General features: G+C 36.5%; 1 long non-coding RNA gene across 1 annotated transcript; it reads left to right on the top strand.

Moving 5' to 3' along the window:
* The first annotated feature begins 358 nt into the window (after positions 1–358).
* Positions 359–5,941, top strand: LOC127431467 (uncharacterized). The gene is made up of 3 exons (XR_007895610.1): positions 359–408; positions 2,626–2,743; positions 2,932–5,941. It is a non-coding gene; the product is annotated as an uncharacterized LOC127431467 (long non-coding RNA).
* The last annotated feature ends 3,769 nt before the right edge of the window (positions 5,942–9,710 follow it).

Below are 9,710 nucleotides of genomic sequence, written 5' to 3'. Positions count from 1 at the left end.
ATTCTACCCCCACCTCTTTCTCTCTACTTCATTCTCCATCTCTCTCTCTTACACACACACTCACCAAACACTCTCTCTCTCTCTCCTCCTCTGCCTCTCTCTCACTCCCTCTCTCTGTCTGTCTCTCGCTCGTGCTGTAAGTTCATTTGCTGTGTCAAGCAACAACTGGCTCGGGAGTGGGCAGTGGGTTTGATCCTTTTGTCAAGCATCCCCCCAACGAGTGTGTACTGCATCCACCTGCACACTACGGGACTGCCTGCCTGTATCTCTCTTGCCTGCAAACTAACACTGTGGAAGCCTCTGTGAGGCAGGAACGAAGTGCCGTCGCTGTGCCGTCCTGGGTTTTATCACGATCAGGCATCCTACCTTGCTGCCGTTTGAGCTGGGTGGGCGACAGAGGAAGATGGGGTAAGTCGCATCCACATGTGGACACCACTGCATTTTCTAACTGTTTTTACTTTACACTATATTCTTTGACATAAGTAAATGCAATATGAGACTTTCAGTAACTGTTTGTATTTAATGTCTACACCCTTGTCTGATTCATTATCAAACCTATTGATCGTGTTATTTCATGTCGTTGCATGTTATTTTATTTTGTCCAGGCATATATTTCCGCTGTTGTCCGGTCTACAGATCTTGATGCTTGTGTCAAGTGTGTTATATGAAATTACCATTCATAGCTCAATTCAATTAAATTGCAATCAGTATAGGGTCCTACTTGAAGTGTTTTGGGGTTTTTTTTTGGGGGGGGGGGGTTCAGTGTGGGGTGGAATAGGCTAGCGCAGATCTCTTATGGAGAAAGGGAGGAGTGGAGAGAGGTAGAGAATACAGATATGTTCACAGATCTTCACTGCTGAACTGTAAAGGGGAATAAAATGTGCTGAGATTTTTGTATTATCACCTTGCAATCAATGGATCTCACATTGGTAGCCTAGAATCAAAACAGGAGGATGAAAAAAATGAATAATTTAGCCAAAGATAGAGATGGATAGATATAGTGTATTTAAGTGGACCCAAAGGAACTTTGCCAAAAAAACAGACAAAACACAAAAAAGCAAAATGCATCCACGAAGGCCATTGATTAACTCCTGGAGTTCTAGGAGGGTTTGGAAGGGGGTTGAGTCCCTGGCCGCTGTCTTTAAGTTTGAGTGTGTATGTGTATAGTCTCAGAAATGGACAGAGAGTGTGAGAGCCCTGGGGCTATAGCACTGGGGGAGTGTGCCCTGCGTCGGGGTGGTTGTGTGTGTGTGTGTGATTGTGTGTGTGTGTGAAGTGTGTTTCATCATTTAGCAGGCTGGGGGTCTGGCGAGCGAGCAGCAGGCTGCTACATTGCCGGTGTGCTGTATGGTGGCTTTTGTTGCGATCTGTGTTTGAGTCCAGCTCTCTAGCTTTCATTCTGTCCCTCTCTATTCCTCCATCTGTCTCCGTTAGGTTCTTCTCCAGTTTCTTGTCCTTTCTTTTCTCTATCTGTCTCCTCCTACTGGGTTTGTTCATTCTGGTTTTGTGATGTGTATTTCTGGTATTTCCGATTGTGTATTTTTCATTTGTAAATGATTAGATAAAATAGATAAAGGCTTTTTTTTTGTAAGTATGTACATGGTAATTATGTATTTTATTGCATGAGAGGTGTGATTTTGAAGGTGAATAAATCCTTGCATAAAATTGAGGAAAATATATAAACGGTCATATTGAAACATTTATAACCACAAAAAAATAGAGATATTTAAAAAAAAACAAAAAAAAAAAAACATCACATTTGTTTTATCTAAATCGAAAATTTATTTTGTCATAATGTTTTTTGTTTTTTCCCTTACATTTAATTGTGAGCCGTTCTCATGCATTGTGTTTAATGATAAAAACTGTATTTGTAAATAAAGACAGGATCTAAATATTAGATTTCAGAAATTATTGGCTACTCTTATTATTGAAATAAACCCAAAATAGGAATCAGAAATAAAACAAAATACAATTATGCAAGAAAATGTAATGACCAAAGCCTGTGTATCAAAATCAATTTTATTGACAGAAAAATAAAATAAATAAAATATTGCGCATTTATCTTTTTCATCTAAAAAAAAAACCAAACAAACATTCTTTATATGTTAAAATTTGTGTGACACCGCAATAAAACCAACCAAAAAATCTTGCTAAATGCAGTTGCTATATCCAAGTATAACCTAACAGAAAACGAACATGTCTTTAAATGCTGTTTATACATACATTTCAAACCTAATCTAATTTTAACATATCCCATCAAGCAATGCACTATTCTCTATGCCACTGAGTGCATTCGATATACAACTTGCATTTTCATCAAAAACGCTCTTATAGACTAATCACACAATTTAGCCCCCACCCCCTTCCTTTCTATCTTCTCTTCTTTTCTTTTTTCCCTCCCCTTGTCATACTCAAGTGTGGTATAGAGGGGGGCCACCATGCTTCATTAGAGTCCATCTCTCCATATAGAATTCTCCTCATGGTGCTAATGGACTGTTTGCCTAATTTTTTCCCTGTCTATATCATTTAGACAGATGAGATGGTGCAGTGTTTGATGAAGTGGAGTATAATGACATTTAGATCTTCCTTCCGCTCTACCCTCACCCTGTGGTCACTGTGTTTTAGGTGAGGCCCATACCGTGGACTATCATCGAAAAGATCATCATTGCAATGGGAGTCAGGATATGGATCGTCAACGATGGTCCTCGACAAGGGTCGGAACCTCAGGCCCCTTGCATCCCAGGTGAGTGTACGCTGTTGGGGTGGGGCTGGAGGGGACCACCCCTCAATCCCGAGCTTCTTCATTAAATGCACCTTTCTCCTGAATGGCCCTGTGAGAGCACAGATTGCTGGGAGGAAATAACAAAAAAACACATATTTCCTCAGAGGCGTGTACTGAAAGAAATGCACTATGTTAATTTCTGTTTGCAGACGAGCCGTTGAGGGGCCCTTGCCTTGTGCTACAAAGCGTCTTCAATCAATTGTTTTGAAAGGCCTTACCGTTTTCCAAACGGCGGCAGATGATGTCGGCGGTTCTGTTGTTTCTCTCTGTAAACGACTCTCTTCGGTGACGGGTATTCTTGGGTGGATAATACGGCGCTCGTTGTTATTGCTTAAGAATACGCGTAGTCGAGGGGAGTCATGTCAGCGATGCCTGCAGTGGACTAGAGAGAGCGTTGAATCCAGAAGGCCTACCTGCCTGCACACAAACACACGCATACATGTTTACTAAAGGGGACATACCATAGATGTGTACTGTTTTTAAATAAAGCTATTTGTAATTACTATAGACTAACTGGATCCCTAAAAGCAAACTGTATTTTTTGTTTTTGTTTGTTTTATCAAAATACAAACAAACATTATTTGCTCTATTTATAAATCGTTTCTCCAATTGAAAATTTCCCAGTATGTCCCCATAGGGAGGTTTTGTCAGATTTAGCTCACTTCTGAGGACAAATTTGTCCCCAAACTATAACTAAGCCAATCTACACCTTAGCTATCTAAAATGAGATAAACTCTAGATTTATAGGGTTTTTAAATAAAGTTAATTGTAATTATTGTAGACTAAACCTACCCTTAAAGGAAAACTGTATTTTTTAGAAATAAAATAATAGTTTTTCCTATTGAAAACGTCCCAGAATGTCCCCATAGGGAAGTTTTGTCAGATTTAGCTCATGCATGTGGAGAAATTTGTCCCCAAACTATAGCTAAGTAAACCCACACCTTTATACAGGTTTATTTAGTTATCTAAAATGGGACGTACCATAGACTTTTATTGTTTTTAAATAAAGCTAATTATAATTACTAGGACTAATTACTGTATACCCTTAAAGGAAAACTGTATTAAAAAAAAAAAAAAAAAAACTCTTTATCTTTTTATGAATCATTTCTCTAATTGAAAATTTCCCAGAATGTCCCCTTAGGGAGGCTTTGTTAAATTTAGCTCATTTCAGCAACACAATATTGTCACCAAAATATAGCAAAGTTAAGCCACACCTATATACAAGTTTACTTAGCTATCTAAATGGGGATATACTGTAGACTTCTATTGGTTTTAAATAAAGCTAATTATATATACAATAGGCTAACCCTACCCTAAAAGAAAATTGCACTTTTAGAATAATAATAATAATAATAATAATAATAATAATAAAAACATTATTTGCTTTATTTATGAATCACTTTTCCAATTGAGGATGTCCCCGAATGTCCCCAAAGGGAGGACCCCAGACTTACAGGTTGGGAAACACTGCTATAGACTAACCCCAACCCTACTCCAAAAAAACAAAAAAACATTTAGAATCTGCAACAATTTACTTTATTGGTTTACTTAATTGTTTTTGGAAATGAGGACGACCCTGAATGTCCACAAAGGGAGATTTTGTCAGATTTAGATCACTTCTTGAGACAAATGTGTCCCCCAAACTATAGCTAAGTAAACCCTAAATGGGGACATACCTGTAGTGTAGACTTCTAGTGTTTTTTTTTTTTGTTTTTTTTTAAAGCTAATCATAAATACTTTAGACTAACCCTGACTTTACCCCTCAAAGAAAACTGCATTTACAGAATAATAAAACAGCATTATTTTTGCTTTATTTATCATTTTTCCAAATGAGCACATCCCTGAATGTATCCATATGGAGGTTTTGTCAGATTTAGCTTATTTCTAGGGACAAATTTGTCCCCAAACTCTAACCAAGTAAACCCCCGAACACATATTAATTTGCAAATGCTGAGATGTACACCTACACACATGTATTGAGTCAGCAAAGCTGCATTTCTTGTTTGTGTGTGACGGTTGTGTAGCTGATTCTCCATCTACTCCTACTAAACATGTTTCCATTGTATGTCAGGCACCAAAAAGAAGAACAGATTTTATTCATATAGTGTTTTCTTTTTTTTTTTCTTTTTGTGCTTTTGTGTTTCTTTGTAGATTGAACGTTTATGTGTATCAGACTGGTATGGTGTCTTCACAGGTTTTGTAAGGGAAGCTGTATATTCTAATGTGCCGGGCGGGGTTGTAGATGCAAATATGTTTGGTTTGTGCCAAATATTCTCTTCTCAGGACCTCACACACTCTACCTTTTTAATGCAAATTGATTTTGAAATGACATTTATCGTGCAGGGTTTCCATATGGAAGTCCTAACTCCAAGAAGGCTGGGGGAAAAAAATGAATGAAATGTCCACAACGCCAGTGACAGCTAAATTTATGCGCTGGTAGGGAGACGGATTGTAAAGGAGCACATTGCAGATAAACAGTTACCACAGGCTTAGATTGACTGCGGCGTGGCCTCCCATGTAGGCAAGCATATATCATGAATATGTATCAGCCATGCGTATGATGGCGCAGTCTAACGTCCATGAAAATCCATTTAAGGAAGCTAATAGGATCTACTTGACTTACGAAAGCATACAATCAGATGTATCAACTATACATGAGATTTTTTTTTATCTAAAACATTTGATTATTTTGCTTTATTTATTTATTTTTAGAAATGACATAAAAACTAAAGAGATTGCATTTGGATCGGCTGTTAATGTATTGATGTGGAGGATTTGTAAATCTGAAAACATTTTAATTTGTTCTCCATTATCAACTAGCACGTTTAAGTGATGTATTAGCATTTCAGACAGACTAAAGGCAACAATCAGGCAACTCGTTCGTTGATCACTCTGTAATTATCGTTCTCTCGGCTATGTGTTTAAATGAATAGAGAGAAAAAGGGGGGAAAAGGGGAGTAGATAAGGAATACTGTTTTACCACTAGGGGACACACACAACTGAAAATCACAGAGAATTTATAAGTTTGATTTAAGAAGGAACTTTTTGAGGGTGTTTTGTGTTAAAAAACGAGAATATATAAATCTGTTTATTTTTTAATTGTTATATATGTTTAGTACATTTAACTGATTTTGGCTGGTCAAAATAGATATTTTTATTGTTAGCATGTATATATATATATATATATATATATATATATATATATATATATATATTATCCTTTGTAATTTTTATTTATGCTAAACAGTGCCTTAGGTGTGACTATTGCAAAAAGGTCACATACTGCTTATTTAATTAACAATTATCTATATTATCATTCTAGATGTTAGACTATTTTCATAGATATGAGAAGACTGAATTGCTAGTTTTATTTTTTTATTTCATATTCCTTTTTTTTTCTCTCATTTTCTTTTTTATATTTTCCAATAGATTTTTATTTTATTTTTTTACAAAATATTTTACACGCCAAATTTTATAACACAATTGTTGTTTGAGTTCTGATGACAGGAAGCATATTGACAGAATTATCTCTATGATTTAATGTTTATTGATGCTGTTGAGTAAATATATTTGCCTGATTCCAGTGTAAAACCCTTACACAGATTAACGTCCATCTGCCAGCAGTTTATGATGTTATGAAATTGTTCAGGCTCATCCTAATTTGCTCTTTATTGAAATGATCTTTTTTTGTGCACATTTGCTTAATGTTGTTCCCTTTCATATCATTAATAAAGCTTGATTCAAGTAAAATTATGATGCATTTGTATATTTTTTCTTTATAGTTGAAGAGTTGTTTTTAAATGGCGAGAATGAACAAATATGAAAAAAAAAAAAAAAAACAATAACCCCAAAACATATGTAAACAAACAACCAGCAAAATATATGCAATTAAGTCATATATGGAATTGTGATTAAGAAACTTTATTTTTCAGGTTATATTTAACATACAGTGGGATCCAAAAGTCTGAGAACACTGCTGAAAATGCTTCTATTTTAATACAAAATTTTCATAAATATGACATTATCAGCCAACAATTTGAGTGAAAAGTTGAAATGGAAATTACATACATTTCAGACTTACTTAGTATTTATATCCCCTTTTTGCTTTAATGCACTCAAGCTGGCATGGACTCCACAAGTTTGTGTAAAACCAGATGATCCATGTTATCCAACATGATCTGAGAATGTTCCAAAGAGCATCTCGTGTACTTCAATGGAAGCAAGAAAATCACTGTTTAACATGGTCATAAATTTGCTTACATTAGATTAGTGACCTAGAAACAGTGCAAAATCTTAAATAGTCCCTCTTCAATTTATGTCATAACATGTCTTTGTTTTACAGTTCATACAAAATCATAAAACCCTATTTCCAGGTTTTATTTCCAAAAAAAAAAAAAAAAAAAAAAAAAATCCCAGATTTTCCATGTTTCTTTAAGACGTCACTGTATACTGATTCTTTAATTGTACTTTAGAAACCATCTGTCATGATGTTGAGTTTGTTTATATAAACTACCAGTGCGAGACTGAAATTAAAACGACTTCTTTCTATTGACACCACTGAAACATTGCCTTCTATTGCATGAGCTCATGGCTTCAGTGGCTTTTAATTTATTCGGTACCATGATGCTTCAAGTAAAAAAAAAAAAGAAAAAAGTAGATGCCTTTCTGATAATAGATGACAGAAACATTGGAATGTTTTTTTGTTCTTCTGTCAGGCCATAACAGTCTCCATTCTGATTATACAGCTGTAGGATTAATGTTCCTTTTTATGCTCTTTGTGCTATTCAGTCTCACAGTTGGACTCACTCAGCTGCAACAGGTCCTAAATTACAGCCCAAATTTTCCTCTGGATGATATTTCTCTCCTAAACCAAATGGAGCTTTAATTAATTCTGGGCTATATGAGATATTCACTTCAATTAAGGTGTATTTGTCCATTTTCTTGGTCTGTCCAAAAATGCCCCATCAAGGGAATCCCATATTTGTAAGCTTAACAACACTGTAAGAATTACACATTTATTCAGCCCTGTGCTAGAGGGATAATATGGTGTCCATTGTGCATTAAAATGATTATTAGTTATTTTAAACACTGCATGACTAATTGGGCCATTAAGATACAGTTCTTCAATATACCTGTACTACTACTGCTACTCCTTGTGGCTTTACAAGCAAAACTTTACTATCCTTAACAACTTATACTGTACTTGAGTATGCAGTATTATTATACAATTGATCATTAATCTTTGACTAATGAATATCCATCCGACTAATTTGTTTCCCGAAACGAATTTGTCGGTTGGTATTTACACCAGGCACAAAGGCTTGACTCGCAGGGTTATATACTGTATATATTTTAAGCTCAGCATCTTTAAAGTTGCAGTATGTAAGATTCAGAAACCCTTGTTATTAATGACACCTGTGGCCGTTAAGTGAACTGCAGCCAGCTACCTGTTGCTCGTGCTCATGCACACACTCCATAGGGATGTGAGCGAGTGAGCATCAGCCAAAACAATGACGTAACATACAAAGAGACTGAACGTGATCCACCGGCATCATGCTGACAGATGAGGTAGCATAATTAAAATTACACAGTTATGACTGTTTTACTACAAACTTTGAGACTAAACTAAAACTACTTATCAGCTAACATAGCATACTGATACACACATACAGCTACATACTACTGAACTCTACCAGACAGTTTACTGTTGCACTGCACTGTTATGTTGCACTATTGTATGTCATATGTTGTAGTATGATCAAGAAACCAGCGTATTTGCTTAAATTTATCCTGTATACCTGACTTTTAGTATAAAGAGAAGATCGTTGAAATTATTTGAAAGTTACGAAGCAAGGTAGCTTGCAATTCATCGGCGTTAGCAGGCAAGATCAAGTTAGCTAAAATTACACAGATCAATCCTTATGGCACTATATTTCACATGCTTTGCAGTTATGTAAGCTTACCTGTCCAATAAGAAGACCGCCAATTCAGGGTCGGTTTACGAAGGTCCCTTCGAATCAAATGCCCTGCCGATGTTCACTCTAGTTTTCGTTCGACCACGATCACGTTCCCGCTTAGCCAGACGGGATTCAGTAGATAACTGGTTTTTTTTGTTTTTTTGTTTTTTTTGGCTTACTCAGAGTTTGTGTAGGAGTCAGTGTTGTGCTGGGAGCCGGACGTTTGCTGGATTCCATCTCTAAGATAATGTTACCTAGTGTTGCAGTTTGTTGTCACTGCTGAATAGCGGAAAAGGAGCTACTGTCTGAGGCAAGGCTCTCGGGAGCACGCATAAACGTCACATCCTTTGGATTTTCCTGGCAAAAGCGACCCGCTCCCTTCACATTAAAATCAGTCTACAGGCTTTAATAGGCAACCTAGGAAGTCTGGGAAGGGCTCATTTTTTAAGTTGCATTACAAGCCATTTACACATTGGCCAAAAAAAAAATAAAAGGCGAATATTACATGAAAATTGTTACATACTGCACCTTTAAGTGAGTTCTTTTACAGGATTTTCTCCGTTTCCTAACGCATGATGTAATGATGCTCTATCATTACCCTTGGCTTCCTTCAGGACCATAATGTGCTTTTCCACAAATAAGATCAGTGGCATTAATCAACTGAAAATGTGCTGTGTTAGCATGCATTTCCCTCAGCTGTGGAGCCAAGGAAGTGGAAGCGACTACCTCACTACCTCATTGTTCCTTCAACTCCACTACCCTGCAACCCCACAACCTCACTACGTCAATTTTGCAGCCTTACAACCCCACAACCTCACTACCTCAATTTTGCAAACTTACAACACTGCAAATTTGGAACCTTTCTGCCTTGCAAACTTGCAATCTCGGTACCTCACTACTTCACAATTTTCTTTACCTCGCAAATTTGAAATCTTAGAACTTCATTACCTCAGACGCTTGCAACCCTACAA

Source organism: Myxocyprinus asiaticus, chromosome 41 (genome assembly GCF_019703515.2).
Source record: "Myxocyprinus asiaticus isolate MX2 ecotype Aquarium Trade chromosome 41, UBuf_Myxa_2, whole genome shotgun sequence".
In the NCBI taxonomy this organism is placed as follows: Eukaryota; Metazoa; Chordata; class Actinopteri; order Cypriniformes; family Catostomidae; genus Myxocyprinus; species Myxocyprinus asiaticus.
This window is presented reverse-complemented; position numbering and strand designations above follow the sequence as displayed.